This window comes from Artemia franciscana, chromosome 5 (genome assembly GCF_032884065.1).
Source record: "Artemia franciscana chromosome 5, ASM3288406v1, whole genome shotgun sequence".
Lineage (NCBI taxonomy): Eukaryota > Metazoa > Arthropoda > Branchiopoda > Anostraca > Artemiidae > Artemia > Artemia franciscana.
The window spans coordinates 36,931,219-36,950,216 of record NC_088867.1 but is presented as its reverse complement, the minus strand read 5'-3'; the positions used below and the strand labels follow the sequence as shown (position 1 = coordinate 36,950,216).

Here is an 18,998-nt window from a genome sequence, read left to right as displayed (position 1 = left end):
AGGGAGAGGAAGAGAGAGAGAGAAAGAGATAAGAAGGATGAAGTATAACACTAACCAAGTTCAGCAATGGCTCGAGATAACACGGTGGTAGCGTCCAAGTGAGCGAAGGTGGTGGCAGGTGCGGGATCTGTTAAATCATCAGCAGGTACATAGATAGCCTGTACAGATGTAATGGATCCCTTTTTAGTGGTGGTAATTCTTTCTTGCATAGTACCCATGTCAGTGGCCAAAGTAGGCTGGTAGCCTACAGCTGATGGAATACGACCCAAAAGAGCAGATACTTCGGAGCCTGCCTGGGTGAATCTGAAAATGTTGTCAATAAAGAGCAATACATCTTGTCCTTCTTGATCACGGAAATATTCGGCTACAGTCAGTCCAGTTAGGGCAACACGGGCACGAGCACCAGGGGGCTCATTCATCTGACCGTAGACGAGGGCGACCTTTGAAGTCTTATCCTAAAAAAGAAAAGATGATAGTGTATTCCCGAGCCTTTGGGCGCAGTTGAGAAGCCATTTTAACCTATGAAGGCTGGTCCACCTTCTAATGTAGATTCTTTCGCGTAGTTTTCATTGCTGGTAGTTATCGTATATGCTTTTCAGCTCCTTGTTTTTTTTTCCGCTCTAGTCTTCGTACTCTGTCTTTTTCTGTTTAATGCCAAGTCTATTAATAATTCAACCCAATATTGTTTGAACAAATACTGAATAAGATATAAGCTACAATCCAGAGACATCAAAATCATTTTCGCCCGATGGTTATCTTCAAGGGGATGTATTTGGATTAATAATATTTCGGCAATTCAAATTGCTTTCTATATTAACCCCAAATCAGTTTTCATTGAAGGGCATCAAAATTAAACTTTTTTTTTTTATCCCTGTGAGCATCCTAGGTATATTTGTACTTGGAAACTAAAGCTTTTTGAGATTTTTCTTTTGGTTGTCCCAAAATTATAATTACCACATTTTTGTCAGTTTTGCCACATTAAGCCGTGAAATTGAACAGCCAAAACAAATTAGTATACCTGACACAGACAACAACACTTAAGCTGCTAAGAACAAAGACAATAACACCTTAAGCTGCTTAGAATATTTTTGGCTAATTTATTTGTTGATTTTATCTTACGTTTTTTTTTTGTTTTAATTTCGGCACTCATTAGAAAATACATATGAAAGACTTTTTCGTTATAACCGACTTTCTGATTTCCTCTAACAAATAAAGATATATATATATATATACTTGCGTACGTTCCCACTTAACCCATTCAACGAATCAAATTTTATTTCACTGTCCTGGTGCTTTAAACACTGTAAACGACAATTAATAATGTAACCATGATTACCCTTATGAATATAATCTTAAACGGATTCAATATAAAACTTGAAGAAATACTTCTTTTTTACCAAAATTTCGTCAACGATATAGCTGGATGTACCCAGCCTGCATCTCAGCACATTATACCTTTTTAATACTTGATTTCAAATGGAAAATTGAGACAACAGGCGTCCCACCTCCTATTGACCAGGGAGGGGGATTGAGATGGCTAAGGCACGTTCTTCAGATGAAGGATGACAGATTGCCGAAGATTGTCCTTTTCGGCCAACCGTCTAGGGCTAAACGGAAAGCAGGTCATCCGCGGGTAGAGTGGGAGGATATCATAAAGAAAGATTTAAAGGAAATGGGAACTTCCTGGGAGGCTTTGAATAGATTGGGATTGAGGAGGGGTGTTCGCAGCTGTGTTAGCCTCAGGTGACTTGGTGCCGCAGTGAGTTATTATTAGTAGTAGTAGTATATATACTTACCCTGACTAAGGAAATAAAATAAAATCACCCCAATTACATAGACACATAAGAATTGTAAGAAGGCTCTACTTTTCAAAATGAACTTTTTGTCTAATTGAGCACTCAGTTGCAAGCGTGCAATAAACTTTAAAAAATCAACATATTTAAGGGTATCCCTCTTCTTCCCTAGAGCCGGACTTGTCTGTATATATACTTTCTGCATATCAACATGACTAGTTTTAATACCAAGTGTTTTGTTTTTATTCGAAAAATTCTTACCTTAAGGGATATGACACCGGATTCGATCATTTCATGGTAAAGATCGTTACCTTCACGAGTGCGTTCGCCAACACCAGCAAACACAGAGTAACCACCGTGAGCCTTGGCAACATTATTAATCAGCTCCATAATCAGTACAGTTTTTCCGACACCAGCACCACCAAAGAGACCTGAAAAACGAAAATGTAATAATTATGATCAATAGACTTTATAAAAAAAGAGCTCGATATCAAAATCAGTAAAAGAAACTTTCAGTAAAACAAATACATTCCTATTAAAAAAAAAAACAGCTCAAAATTAGGGCAGCTTTCGTATTTTGCTTTTGCCAAAAAAAAAAAAAAAAATTTAAAACGGACACTCAGGCGGAGAGACTTGAAACGTTTCCTTCTCCCAGAAAGATGTCATGATTTATTTCAACACATCAAATGGGTTCTCCCTTATGCAGTGAAATAGAATAAGAAGTCATTCCACAAAATATTCATCATAACAAACATGTGTATCCTTTCTACTACCACTGACAACTTCACTGCAGCACCAAGTCACTTGAGGCCAACACAGCTACACACGCTCCTCCTCCATCGCAATCTATTCACGAGATCCCTCTTTAAACCCTCAAAGAAGTTACCATTTCGTTTAAATCTTTGCTTACATCCTTCTACGCTATTCGAGGACAGCCTGCTTTTCTTTTGGCCTTAGCGGGTTGGCCGACAAGGACAATCTTTGGCAATCTGTTACCCTTCATCCGCAAAAAGTGTCTGAATCATTTCGAACTTTCTCTCATTATAGCCCTGGAGAGGGGATTAAACTACATTTTGTCGTACTGCTTACTGGCAGAGATACCAAAAATGGAACACGCAAAAGACAAACACTTCTCTCTCTAAAGCAGACATAATAGAGATTCAACCAGTCACATATGATTCAATTTGTCTATTTTTGACCCTCAAGCCCACGTGCAATTACAGTTGTTAAAACTTGCATTCAAATACCCGAGAGCCTATAAATCCTTTTACCAATTTTGATTGAGATACCGACACTTTGTGTGATGTAACGCTCTCTAAAAACCACAAATTTAAAAAATAAGTGGCAGTTATGGAAACGCACTTGCTATACCTTTCGTATATCTTCCACTTATTTATGGAAAATAAGTGGGGTAAGCCAAAAGGAAAAACTCGCAAAAATTGAATATCCTCCCCCCCCCCGAGCTGCAAATAATCCAATTCAAACATCTTAGTCTTCAAGTAAGAATCCTTTTTTAAACCAGCCGTGTTTTGTTATGATTGCTGCAGATTCTTGCTGTCATCTTCTTGGTCTTTGCACAGTTACAACTGAAAATAACTTAATAATGGAAAAACCCTTCTTTTCCAGCATCATGGAATGAAAGTCCTGACAAACAAGATATAATTTCTTTTTTTCTGGGGTCTAGAGAATAGAAAAATTAAAACATGCATCTTTCTAACCCATTTCGTATATAGCTAACCATCCAAACCCTGCAGTTGTTTTCAACCACTGTAACGTTTCCTTAAAACCACGAATTCAGAAGAAATAGGCGGCGGTTTTTAGAAACGCACTTACTATACCTTCCGTATATCTTCCACTTACCTACAGAAAGTAAGTGGGTAAGCCAAAAGGATAAAAACTCACAAGAAACGAAATACTCCCCTTCCCCAACTACTAATTTGTCAGTCCAAGCACCTTAATCTTCAAACAAGGTCTTTTTTTTGGACCAGCCCTGTTAGGATTGCTGCAAATTGCCGCCACCTTTCCGGACTTTGCAGAGTTAAATAACTTAACGGCCATTCTTTACAGAATTCTAAAATGGAGGTCCCGACAAAAAAAAAAAAAAAAAAAAAAAAAAAAAAAAAAAAAAAAAAAAAAAAAAAAAAAAAAAACCTTCTAAAGTCTTGATAAATTAAAATTAAATAAATTAGAATTAGATAATTTAAAACAATATATCTTTTAAACCTTTCTAACCTTCCAAGCCCTTAAATTCTCTTCATAGAATGTACCGTTTCCTTAAGACCACGAATTCATAGAAATAGGCAGGGGTTTTAGAAACACAATTGCTTTACCTTCTATTTATCTTCCACTTATTTACAGAAAATAAGATGGGTAATAAAAAAGGATGAAAATTGCAGGATTTTTCCTCAACTATATTAGTTATCGTTAATATTTTAGTCCTAACACAAAAACTCTTTTAGACTAGCAATATTCTGTTTTGATGGCTGTAGATTCTTGTCACAACCACGACTATAAGACCTTGAACATTTACAATGTCAAATTTTTCTAATAATATAAATTTTCTCTTCCTAAGGACATATTTCATCAGTGCCAACTAAAAACGACACTTAATGCAATGTAACGTTTTCTTAAAACCGCAAGTTCACGAAAAATAAGCGGCAGTTATGGAAACACATTTGCTTTACCTTCCGTATACCTTCAACTTAATTATAGAATTAAGTTTGGTAAGCCAAAAGGATAAATAGTAGCAAAACTAAAAAACTTCCCCCCAACTATTTTTTCACCCGAACTTTGAGTCCCCTTCAATTCTAAACTTTTCAAGTGCCTAAGGACATATTTCATCAGTGCCAACTAAAAACGACACTTAATGTAATGTAACGTTTTCTTAAAACCGCAAGTTCACGAAAAATAAGCGGCAGTTATGGAAACACATTTGCTATACCTTCAACTTAATTACAGAATTAAGTTTGGTAAGCCAAACGGATAAATAGTAGCAAAACTAAAAAACTTCCCCCCAACTATTTAATAATTCAGTTCTGACGTTGTATTCCTCACATAAAAGCTCTTTAGACAACCTGGCCACACCAAATTCTTGCCATAGCCCTGTCTTTTAAATCTTCTCACAGTTTCAATCGAATACGTTTCTAGGAACGATAATAAAAATGTCATTTTTTTTTTTTTTTTTTACAAAAACCTAAACTGACGATCCCAACTAGCCAGAAGGATGCATTTGTCATTATAAAGTCCCGATAAAACACAAATTTAGACATACATTTATCTGACCCAGTTCGTAATTTTAGTTTCCCAACCCCCTCCAGTTCGTAAAAGTATAATGTCACCGATCTTAATTAAAGTGTACTAATTTATAGTGCATTTACTCATAGCGATAATCCGTCCGGATTCAGCAATCCATGCGGATTTTCCGTCCGTTTTTTTTGTGCTTGAAAACTCTTTAGCTTTCCGCAACGATTTGGTTAGACCAGGACGGATTCTTGGAAAGATTTTTAAATGAATAAAACCATGACTATGGATCATCAAAAACTTCATGATCTAACAACATTGGTTCAAGGCTACCCCAGCTTGTATGATACTGCTCACACAGGCTACAAGAAAACCAAGAAAAGTGATGTCATTTGACTCGCTATTGCTGGTAGACCCCCCCCCCCTTCCAAGATTTTGCTGTTTCAGACTGAATTTCTTTCTCCTTTTATCTTCTGCGCCTCCTTTGCAGTGTAAAGACTAAAGCAAGTCAATAAATAAATTATTCTTAAATATTCTTTTTTTTAGGACTTTGTCCTCATCTTGACAACTTAGATCACGCGGATGGATTTATTTGAAAACTTTGCTTTAAAGCGCAGCGTTTCTGGGTTATCGTTCAAAAAGATACGGACGGATTTTCGCAATATGTAAATGAACCATTATGCAATATACCTTTTTGTTAAAACGACAAATTTACAAAATCAAGCGGCAATTATAGAAACATACTTTTTAAATCTTCCATATATCTTTCAATTTTGAAAAATAATTGGGTTAAAAAAAGAGGATCATCACCGTCTCAAATATTTCAGTCTTTCATAAGGCCTCTTAAATAAGCTGCATTCTCGTAGTCACCACAGCCCTGACTATTAGGTACCAGCAATATTATAACTAGACAAATCTTAATAATAACACAAATACCATTTCCTATCAGGAAACGGCGGCATTAACTAAAGACACAGATACCGATTTTCCTTTTGAACCAGGACTTATAGCACTCGTTAGGTACAATTCATGTATTTTTTAGTTTTACCAACTGAAACAAATACACAAATGGGAGACTTTCTCTTGCTGACAAATAGCATTCGTCGAAATACTAGAAAAAGACAAGACAAGTACCATTTAGGAGAGAAATGGAAAAGTATATGCTACGAACAAAGCTGTACTGTAAAAAGCCGTTTTAAGTAGCCTTTTGACATGACAAATATTGCTGATTAAATAAGGGCGAGTTGGAAAAACTAAGAAATTAAGGTTTAAAAATATATATAATAATTTGCCTACGCTCATGAACTCGTGCCCATATTGCCTCATGATTCCTTGCAGAGAAGACTCACTTCTTCTGATGATGGGTTTGTTGATGATTTATGCCCTTCAATTTACATTTTATGACCTCTATTTGGAAGAAGCTCTAAAAGGGCTTTGAAGATGGTGAGACGACATTTATGTGGAATCTTTTAACATTTTTTGTTTTTTAATGTAAATCGAACAATGTTACAAGTATCTTTTAATACTTATTGCACTTACCGATTTTGCCACCTTTGGCATAGGGGGCAAGAAGATCAACGACCTTAATACCAGTGACTAAAATTTCTTGTTGGACACTCATTTCAACAAATTCTGGGGCATCGGCGTGAATAGCAGCGAACTTGTCAGTAACAATTGGACCCCTCTCGTCAATTGGCTCACCTAAGAAAAGCATCAAAAATAATAATATTGTTTCACTATTTTACAAAGGGATATTAATTTTTCACTGCGTTACCTGGTAAGATCAATATTATCTTTCACCTATAAATAGAAGATGAAAAATGGAAAAGAGTCCAATTCAATGAATAGCATGTCATGCCATACCATAAACACACCATAACACATTTTTCCAAATATTCCCCAAAAAAGCTCACAAAAGAGTAAACAATGAGATAGAAGGTAAAGAAAAATGTAATACCAAGATGACCGTACAAAAATATCTTCGTCCCTAAAGTCCTGAAGCTACTCAAAAGCTAGAGAATACAGGCATTTTTCACAAAAAAGAATAATTTATGTATTTTCTATTTCTTTTATTTAAAACAATTGTTTTTAAGTCAAAATTGATTCCTCTACAAAAATGATAATGTTAATAGAGTTCTTGCAGAGAATGAAACTAAGAGGAAAGAGCAAAAGCAATGGAGACAAGAAGGGCGAGATTCGAGGGAGGAGAAAGGAGGGGAGAGATAGGTGAGGAAGAAGGGGGGGAGGGAATATGTTTTTGTCCCATTCAAGGTTTGCGTTCCCTGGATTTTGCAACAAACATACAGCTAAAGATTGAACCAAAAAAAAACAAGATAATTATATAACTGAATTTAACACTTTCAGATATATCCATCCATCAAACCATAACTCAAATATTATTGTATTTTTTTTAATTACCTTAAAACACGGAAAATGCATCTTTCTATATGTAAAAACAGAAAAAAAGTAAACTCAAAAATGTGAGTTTATAAATGAAGAGAGCTGAATCTGAGCTATTGATCGATGGCAAAATTATATAAATTATATATATATATATATATATATATATATATATATATATATATATATATATGTAAAGGATACGGCATTAGACTTTACAGTCCGTACCGGCGGTGCTGATCTCCGTTTCTTGCCCTTCAGCCAGGAAATGCAATGGGGGGTTGGGGGCCAACCATCCTGTGCTTTCGCTCATTGCAAGTCTATGTTATTTTTAATTGTTTTGTCTCTTTCATTTGTTCTATTGGGACATTTTATTTAACTTATGAATTTGTCTCAGAAGTGATAAATATATTTGGAAAGAACATACATGGTAGAAGACAATGATGTGACCCATTGGTGAATATTACACAACTGAAAAATACAAGGTGTTTTTCCCGTTATAAAATTCCACTACAATTGGGTCCATCGACTTAGCTTTTTTATTGTTTTACAATTAAAAATGCTTCTATATTTAGGTGAATTTATTTGTATGATCATCAGCACTGTTTTTGGTCATAAAGATAATAAAAACTTAAACATTTTACTCAAGATATTCCTTTCAATATAACAAGCACAATTTCGACAATACATTCTGCAAACATCAGCAATTTTTTGGTGAATAATGTGGACTATGTCACTAAATTAAAAATAATAAAGCATTAATGTGAAACAAAAGAATAACAGAGAAGCTAGTTTATTGCCAGGAAGGATATTAGCATTGTAAATGCATTTTGAAAATATCCAAATACATTTTTGTTTAAGTATATAATCCCAGTCTTCCAAGCATAGTAGTCATTTTCCATAATATTAGTGTTAACAAATAAACTCTTACCAATAACATTCATAATTCTTCCTAGAGTTTCTGGACCTACAGGGATCTTAATGGGGGCACCAGTATCCAATACATTTTGGCCTCGAACAAGACCTTCAGTACCATCCATAGCGATGGTACGCACAGTATTTTCTCCAAGATGTTGGGCAACCTCAAGAATCAATCTTGGCGAACGACCCTGGACCTGTAAGACAATTCTTCAAATACTCACAGCATTCCTGACATTTTGATATAAAACCATATTATTGACACCTTAAATCAAGCAGTATATATGTTACCATGAATGTCCGAAATCTGGCTAGTCAACATTCACTGGTGAATGTACAAATTTTCTTTTCTGCTGCTTGGATTCAACTAGCTTCGTGAATCAGCTTTTCAGTCTTATGCAAGCTATGATGCTTAAAGTTAGGTTAGATTTCTTGTAAGTAAAGGCTTAATTCTCTCATCAATTTTTTTCACCTTAGTGGCTCAAGTTTAAAGTACTTGACTATTGATATATATTTGACTGTTGATGGGACTTGACGAGGGGGGGGGGGCGAATGTTATACCTAAAACCCGCGAAAGAGTGTACTCAACAACTTCATAATGTTGTTTGGTAATCAGATGAAGACAGTAATAATGCACAAAGGACAGACACTGTGAGGATTTTTCAAACTTGGAGGGACATTTATTTGGAAAATATTCTCAGGTGCTCTTGCCAATGAATCCCTTTCTCTTTATTCTCCTTTATTATTTTTTGAAAAAAAGAGGTCTTAATGAACCTTTGTCCTTGATTTGTCCTTTTTGGAACATGATTTATCCACATTTTGGCTAAGGAACTGGGAGCTATAGAACAACACGAAGCCACAAGCTCTTTCTATAGGGGTGTAGTTGTTTAGAAATCCAGGACAGATCATCAAGGTACCAAAATCTAGACCAAAACCTGAAATAACATTTTAATTTAAGCTTGTTAGCAATGCACTAGGATTACTTAAAGATTTAGTTTACCTTGTCCATCTGGCAAGATGCTGCTTAATCCTCTTAAATAGAAGACCTCATCTCTTGAAAATGGCAGGGAAAAATACAAACTATCTTTTGTCTTCCAACTGTTCATACAAGTCAAAATTGACACAATTTTATCCAGGAATTAAGCTGAGATCTGGACTTTCTTAAAGACAATAGTCTGTTGCATAGAGCCATTCCACTTGATGTGTTGAAACATTTTAACTGTTCTATCAGCACAAGGCTGTTTGTATCAACAACTGATCTAAAGATTGGCCAAATAGCAGGAAAAAAGCTTTTGAGTCTGATAAATTTTATCTGATGGCTTCTTTACAGCTTCTTAAAATACCCCTTGCTGAAGTACCAGGGGAATTTTGTGAAATGAACTTAAAAGGAATATATAAGGTCTTAAGCATTGAGACATCAGTATAGGCAATGTATTCCCTTTAGACATTCACTTTACACACATATTTCATGTTTGTTAGTACCTTGGTGGCTCTTCTTTGCACCCTTCCATAATCTTTACATAAATCTTATGCCAGTGTTGCTACAAACACATCGAAAATGAGGCATAACAAGCATCTTGTAAAGCTTCATAAAATCTTTAAGATTGGTTGGACAAAATTTTCCTAATGACCTCAAGGACATAGGAAGAGGCAATGTTCTTGCAGCCAGAGATAAAATGATATTGGTTGCAGGCATATTTCTTTTTGCCTGGTTTAGCAAAGCATATCTGAAACTTGTGTTGGAATACATATGACATAATCAAAATGACCATTTTTTAGGTATTTTGATTTTCTAGCATTGGTCTAAATATTGTAAAGATCATCTATATTATGTTTGGAACTACCAAAAACTGGTAATACTATGGAGTCGAGAAGATCTTTTGTTGAATTTACACAGAATACAATACAAAAAGTAAAGAATGACAGAAAGACCATAATTCACAGCAACAGATATGAATTTTTCAAAAGTTACAAAAATGAATCTACTTACTTCAAGTGCATTGAGAATAGGTGGGAGCTGGTCTTCAAATTGAACATCTACAACAGCACCAATAACAGCAGTAATTTGGCCATTGGAAGTATTAGCTGCAGCTTGAGCTTTTGCAGCAGCTGCAGCACTATCTACTTGTCCAGCATGAACAGATCCTGAAATAGTTGACATATAATAAGTCAGAAGAATACTTAATTTATCACAGTAGTTTTTTTTTTATAAGTAAATTGAGGTTCATGCTACCTTAAGAATTAGTTGACCTATATAATATCTGTAGCGCATTACTATGTTTGCTGATGATTTCTAGATATTTGGCACCATTTCCACAATCCTTAAAATATTAGATCTGGATCTTGACTTAATATTGGTGGGCTATGACTTGGAACCTTGAGTTTATTCCCTCAAAATGCAACGCCTTTCACATATGTCATAAAATCCCTCAACATGATCACCATATTTCTACGAAAGATTTACAAGTTCTTGAATGTTGATTTTGAGAGGGACCTTGGAGTTAAAACTGATGGCAAGACAGTCTAGCACAGGCATCAAAGCTCTAAGAGACTAAGACTTTTAGGCATCATTTTGTAGCTCTCTTAAAGTTTAAAAAGCTTTCCTTTTAGCCCTGAATAAGTTAAACCAGACAGCTGGAAGAAGAAAAATAGTTATATCAAGAAAGAGAAAAGAAAACCCAGGAAAGACATAGATATGTAGTGCAGAGACAAGAGGAGGAGGGGAACAAAATAAGGTAATAAAGGCGAGACAAAATTTCCAATATTGAAGCATTCAATATATCTGCCTAAGGAGAATATTTTTCACTTGACCCCAAAATTACTGACCAATCAATATTAAATGCACTAAGGCAAACACTTGTGACCACTGTCAACACAGTGCCAAGGTAGAAATGTTTAGGACATGCCCTAAAAATTGGCAACCAAAGGCTTCTAAATGCTATCTTTTACTTGTATCCTCTAGGCACTTATAAAACAGACAGCCCCAAAACATACTATAGCAAAACTATCAGGCTGACAGTCTACTTTTCTTATACTATAGGATTTAGCAGGGTGGTTCCAAGAATATTAACTAAGTTCCATGTGAAACTTTAATTTTTAATGTTGAAACCATATTCCTAGAAGTATTTCCAAAACAAAACTATGAGTTTACAGAATTATGTTTTTTCAACTCTTAGAGGAGCTGAGAAAGAAAAGATGTATGTATATTATGAGATGTATATTATTGGGTCCTGGTGACTTGTTAGCATCTAACTTCCATAAACATTTAAGAGCATCTGTAGGCAATACCATGGTACTTTCCACTTGGGCTTTTATATTGTATTTTGATGGGGAAGGTAAGGGGCCATCAGATTACATGGACAAAACTGAGACAAATTGTAGGTTCAGGAAGTTAGCAAGCTTGTTACTGTCTGTAATTTCTCTATCTTGCTCTGTTATTGGTTCTTCGATACACAGTCTATTGATATAGACACTATCTTTATCATTGCATAGTAAAATGCAGTTTGAGACCAATGGTTGCAGATTTTTACAAAGCTTGGTAAGTCTATTCCTTTCATGGATATAAACACTGTGGTATTTATATTTTTTTTGGAATAGCTTTATAGTTTTGATGCTTATTTTAAGTCTTAGTAATTTTGACATTTTTCTACAATAGAAAACAAATACTAAAGCTGTGCATCTTTGAAGAATAAAACACATCTTCTTTATATACATATTAACTTTAATGAAAATTACTTCAAGTTTTATTGGAATATGATTTGACTCTCTAAATGCTCTTGAGAAACTAAAGCAAGTTATACAAATTGATAAAAATGATTTTCCCAGTTTTGTGCCAGGAACTGTTCACTAGAATGATAAGAATATACCCTTAACTATGAAAATATGAACTATGCAGGGAATCTCCATGGATCCATCCTATTTTTAACCCTTTTTTGGTTTTCTTAAATTTACAGTAGTTTTTAACAACACTCACTCCAAGTTTATTTAGACAGTTTATTTAGCCTTATTGTAGAAGTACAAAGAAGAAGAAATAAATGATTCTGATAGAACAAAACATTTTAAAACCAGGACACCAAGACCAAGAGCAGAATTATCATCTGTTTAGCAAATGTTGCAAATCATTTGACAGAACAAAGGACCATAGACCAAAGAGGCCAAAAACCACAAAAGCTTGCAACCATTAATATAAACTCTAGTATCAAACAACTCCTTGTTCAACTTCATTGAAAAGATTGATTAAATTATGTTTTTCTCTAATTATTTCCAGCTTGAACTCTTATTAACTAGACAATCCCACCTTTGTTTGATTAATTAGAAAAAATAGTATGTGTTTGAATATCCTTGACCTTGAAATATTTATGACTTACTTTCTTGATTCAAATACAAAATATTTCTATACAAGCAGATGGGACAGTATTGCAATTCCTTCACCTCCCCATTTCTAAAAATGGTTAAAATGCATGAATGTTGTAAAAGAATTGTCATTCTGTATTCTGTCTGTTATGACCATGATTATATTTAGGTTGCAATAAACCAGTTCTTGGTGCCCCTGATTGGATATGCAATAAAAATACATTTCATAAAGTTTTTCCAGTTTCAAAAACTCAGTTTTGTGAAGATTCTTAACTAAGACCTAACAAAGTTTAGTTTTGATAGGCACAATGCATTGAACAGTCACTTTGCTTCATCTTTCACCAAGCACTCTTATGCATCTAGCCCTGGTGTGCCACCATATCCTATAACTAGTCTCTTGCCTAAATTGCAAATCAATGAAAAGATCATTCTTGCTAGTCCTGATAAACTCCACATCAATAAGTGTAAAGGATCAGATGGGATACATATCACCCTTCACAAATAATGTCAAATTGTTCTGAGCTTTCCCTTATGCAACCTCTCTCAGATGCCTCTCCAATAGGGACAATTTCCTTCTGATTAGGATATGTCATGCATCCCTCCAATCCACAAAGGACACAAATCCTACACAAAAAATTACCATCCCATCAGGATGGGTTCTACTGCTGCCAAAGTTTTGAAATGTATATTAATAAAGCTTTAACGTAACACTTTGATGCCCATAACTTAACTCCTTCTCACTATGTCTTTAGAGCTGGGAGATATATGAACACTAACCTTCTAGACAATTTTGCCATAGCCCTACTAGACAAAGATTTTCCTGTTGGCATGATCCTCTAAGACCTAGCAAAACTTTTGATAAAGTTTGGCACAGGTTCCTTATAACACAGTTAAAAGCTACAGCTATAAATTTTTCTGCTATATAATGGAACAGGCCTTTTTATTAGATAGAACCCAAGTTGTAAAAATTTTCGGTTCTAGTGAAATTCCTCATTTTTCTTCCTGTACAATATTTTTAGGTGGTCTCCCTCAGGGTACTATTCTTGGACCAGGTCTCTTATATTTATATATAAATGATGCTCCAAATTGCCAATCAACCCCCCCCCCAGTTATGCACATGATTCTAAATTAGTGAGTTGAGCTACCACACTTCTAAGAACTCATTAAAATTATACTTCTCCAAGTCAACAGTAGACAGGAAGTGACTCAATAAAACATGGTCTACTACTTGAAATGCCAATTATTATTACTGAAGCAGGTAAACACACGATTTGCCTTATCACCATAAAGTCCAATTTAAGGTAATTAGAATCAGTCCATATTGATCTTTGCATTCTTGAAAATTGGGCTGATACATGACTCCTTGCCTTCAATATTGGCAAATATCATGTCCTCTATTTTGGCAAACATAATCAACATTTTGGAAAGCATAACACCAGCAGTATTTCCTTTAAAGATATCTTCTTTCTCTAGTGTCTGAAGAAAGAGATCTTGGAGTCATTGTTGATGACAGATTGAATTTCAGCACCCCTGTCAGGACATTCATCATCTGCCTTTCATTCCCTTGCCATTATCAACAGGACAATCTCAAGCTGGAATCCTAGAGTGTTCAAGGCACTGATTTGACCATGGCCTTAGACTAAAATGTCTTTGGGATCTCCTTTTTTTCAGAGAAACCCTAGAGAAAGTAGATAGTGAAAAGGGGATAATGCCCCCCTCCTCCCTCAAAATTAAGGGCCTGTGTATGCCATCAAAACTTATGCCCAATTTAGGCATGCCTTGATGGGGTGGGGAAGTAAACCCCTAATTATGAAAACTGCTTGATTACATATTTCAATGCTCTTATGATGTCTAAATGCCCTACAAGAACTGAACAAGAGCTAAGAGCTCATATGGCACTTGTGACATTCTAATATTTAGAATTGTGAAATTCTAAGAATCAATAGATTGATTTAAAAGGAAAATCAGAGGTATAATGCCGGTTGGGATTTAAAATAAGAGCTCTGAGTCATGAGATCCTTCTAAATATTAAAATTCATTTAGAACTGATCACCCACTTGTAAGCTAAAAATACCTCAATTTTTCTCTCCCTTCAGCCCCCCCAGATGGTCAAATTGGGGGAAATGACTTTATAAAGTCAATTTGTGCAGCTCCCTGGCATGCCTAACAATTTCTATTGTCCTAGCACATCCAGAAGCACCAAACTTGCCAAAGCACTGAACCTCACCCCCTAACTCAGCCAAAGAGATTGGATCCAGTCTGGTTACATCAATCACATATCTATGACATTTGTTTATTCTACCCACCAAGTTTAATCCCAATCTCTCCACTCTAAGCATTTTCAAAGATTTCTGGTTTCCCCTTCCAACTCCCCCTAATGTCAACAGATCTGGTCGGGATTTGAAATAAGAGCTCTGAGACACGAGTTACTTCTAAAAATCAAAGCTAAAAATACCTCAATTTTTCCTAATCAACAATCCCCAGCTCCCCCAAAAGAGCTGCTTAATATTTCCCATCAACTTTCATCCTGATCTCTCCACTCCAAGCATTTTCCAAGATTTCTGGTTTCAAGATTTCTGTTTCCCCCCTCCATCCCTCTATGTCCCCATATCTGATTTGAATTAAAAATACAGCACCTGAGACATGAGATTCTTCTATATATCCAGTTTCATTAAGATCCAATCACCCATATGCAAGATACCTTGATTTTCATGTTTTCCAAGAATTCAGGTTTCCCCCTCCAATTCCCCCCAATGTCACCAGATCTGGTCGGTATTTAAAATAAGAGTTTGAAAGCACAAGAACCTTCTAAATATCAAATTTCATTAAGATCTGATCACCTGTTTGTAAGTTACAAATGCCTCATTTTTTTCTAATTTTTCCAAATTACCCCCCCCCCCCCCACAACTCCACAAAAAAGAGCATATCTGGTCCGGTTATGTCAGTCATGTATCTTGGACTTGTGCTTATTCTTCCCACCAAGTTTCATCCTGATCTCTCTGCTTTAAGCATGTTCCAAGATTTCCAGTTCCCCCTCCCCCCAATAACACTGGATCCAGTCAGGATTTAAAATAAGATATCTGAGTTATAAGGTTGTTCTAAATATGAAACTTCATTAAGATCCAGTCTCTCCTTTATAAGTTAAAAATACCCCATTTCTTCTAATTTTTCAGAATTACCCCCCCCCCCCAACTCCCCCAAAGAGAGCAGATCTGTTCTGGTTATGTCAATCATGTATCTAGGACTTGTGCTTATTTTTCCCACCAATTTCATCCTGATCCCTCCTCTCTAAGCATTTTCCAAGATTTTAGGTCCCCCCAACATCAATGGATCCAGTCAGTATTTAAAATAACAGCTCTGAGACACAATATCCTCCCAAACCTCAAATTTCATTAAGATCCAATCACTCCTTCATAAGTTAAAATACCTCATTTTTTCTGATTTTTCAGAATTAACACCCCCCCAACTCCCCCAAAGAGAGCAGACCCATTTTGGATATGTCAATCATGTATCTAGGACTTCTGCTTATTTTTCCCACCAAGTTTCATCTGGATCCCTCTACTCTAGGCATTTTCCAAGATTTTAGCCCCTCCCCCAACTCCCCTCAATGTTACTGGATCCAGTTGGAATTTAAAATAAGAGCTCTGAGACACAATATCCTTCCAAACATCAAATTTCATAAGATACAATCACCCATCCTAAGTTAAAAATACTTTATTTTTTCCAAATTAACTGGCCCCCCCCCCCCCAGATGGTCGAATCAGGAAAAACAGCTATTTGTAATTTAATCTGGACTGGTTCCTGATATGCCCACCAAATATCATTGTCCTAGCTTATCTGGAAATGCTTAAACTAGCAAAACCAGGACAGACAGACCAACAGAATTTGCAATGGCTATATGTCACTTGGTTAATAACAAGTGCCATTAAAAAAAAGATCAGGGTTTCAAGATGTCTTCTTGCTTACAAATTAGTCCTTAACAAGGGAATTACAGGGGAAGCATTTAAGACAGGTATTTTAAGCATCCCCTTAAAGATTTTTGGTAAGTAAATACATGCTCATATGATTTAGGTAGGAAGAGAGCACCTGTATTATCTGATACCTTTTCCAAATTCAATAATGAACTTTGGGTAAATTCTTCCATGAGCCTTTAAAGGGACCCAACAGCCCACAGTAACCAGATATACAAAAATATTTCTAAAGAAAAACCTGACTAGTTAGGAGGTTCAATACCACCTAATCTTGCTGATCAATGTGATATAAGGTAAAACTCTAAAACCACCATTGTGCAAAACCCAAATCAGTTGGATACACCATTGTGCAAATGCCACATCAGGGAATTTAGAGCCCCCCCCCCCATGAACAACAAGGATAATCACATTTGATAAATTTGCAATTTACAACATAATTTAGATAAGATGAAAGTGAATATATCACTAGATGCCTTTTCTCACACCTCCTTTCAAAGTTCAATAAAGGTTTCTGGGGTTAATTCTATTTTGAGCAAAACAGCCTCCCCCCCCCCCTGAACAACAAGGATAATCACATTTAATAAACTTGCAATTTACAACATAATTTAGATAGGATGAAAGTGAATATATCACTAGATGCCTTTTCTTACACCCTCCCTTCAAAGTTCAATAATTGTTTCTGGGGTAAATTCTATTTTGAGCAAAACTGACATCATTTTTGAGGAATTTCAAACTGTTTTTCAAAATTTCTGCTAATTTGCTTTCAGACATTTTAAAGCTAAGACTAAGAAAAATAATAACAGCCCTTCCTGCATCAGCTGCATAATTTCACCAAAATCCAGGAGGGAGGGGGAGTTGAAGCCAATTTTCCCAAATCAAGTGAAAACAACAGTAAAAACTAAAAAATAGGCCATTTGGTACCATAGAGGTACTAAAAAGATACTTTACAGAAAGATAAATACAAAAACTGTTGTTTCTGTTGATGCTTGAATTCTGTAATGTTATCTTAGTTTCGATAAGTTTTAGGAAGAAACTAATTTTCAGCTAGAGGCAGGGGGGCCAAGGTCTGGGAGGATTAGCTTCCCCCTAGCCCATGACAAATTGCAATCTTGTAAATATGGCAATTTTTTCTCACTGGCCAGTTTCTTTTTAGAAACACACTTTTAAACTTATGTGGATTATGAGCAGTTTTGAGCTCTCTTAGTACTTTAACAGTTCAAAATGGAATTTACCCCCAAATTAATTATTGAATTACCAATAAGTGAACATATTCATCAATGCCTTTTTTTAAGCTCTTTACAAATATAATAATTACTTTTATTGCTAATTCAAATTTAAGCACTAGGCCTACTACATTTTATCAGTGCATTAGGTTGGGTCAAAGTGTTTAAATTTGAATTTAGAAGCAATTATTATATTTGTAAAGAGCATAAAAAAAGGCATCAAGTGGTATGTTCACTTTACTGGTAAGTCAATAATATGAGCTATGATATGTTTACCAATTGGCCTATGAAAGAGCATGGTAAAATTCTAGTTGATTGACTTTTGACCATCTCAGAAAGAGGTTAGGTTAGGAAATATGAAACTTTCAGGGATGGGTCTAAAGGCTAAAGTATGTCTGGGAATGTATTTTGAAGTACCCACCTCTACTCCTTCTCCCTCTAGAGGGCACTGGAATTTACCTACATGACAGGTCTATTATACCTATTGAAATTTTGACAAAACAACATTTTACCTTAATTTTCAGTTACTAGTTGCCTTTTCTCTGCCTTTAGTTCTAAAATGCTATTCCTGTTATTTGATTAGAATTCTGAGCCATATCAATGTTTTTTTTTCAAAATTTGGGAAATGTATTTGCATATCTTTAAAACCTTATAAATTAGGATTGAGTAAAGTTGTGAAGCTGAAAACAACTTTTTTATACTTCCTTCAAGCAGAAGATCTATTTTGCAAGGTTTCACTTTTATAACACACATATTTTTAAAGGTCATCAAAGGTCAGGGCCCTCTAGAGGGAGAAGGAGTGGAGGTGGGTACTTCAAAATACCCTCCCAGGACATACTTAAGACTCATCCCTTAAAGTTTCATTTTCCTAACCTAACCCATTTCCAAGATAGGCAAAAGTCAATCAACTAGAATTTTACCAAGAGCATAAAAAGGCATCAAGGGATGGCCTATATTCACCTTCATCTTAGCCTATATTAATTATGTTGTAAACTGCAAATTTACCCACATTTATAACTGGGTAGTGCTGTTGTCCTCTTTTCCTTTTATTGTTAGCATGGGGACTTAGACAATATAGAGGTGTGTAAGGACTCAATTAA

The 18,998-nt window shown here is 35.4% G+C and overlaps 1 protein-coding gene across 1 annotated transcript in view; it reads right to left on the bottom strand.

Annotated features, from left to right (window-relative positions):
* The window catches only part of LOC136027363 (ATP synthase subunit beta, mitochondrial), a 40,739-nt gene that overhangs the window by 21,088 nt on the left and 653 nt on the right, over positions 1-18,998 (bottom strand). The window lies entirely within an intron of this gene.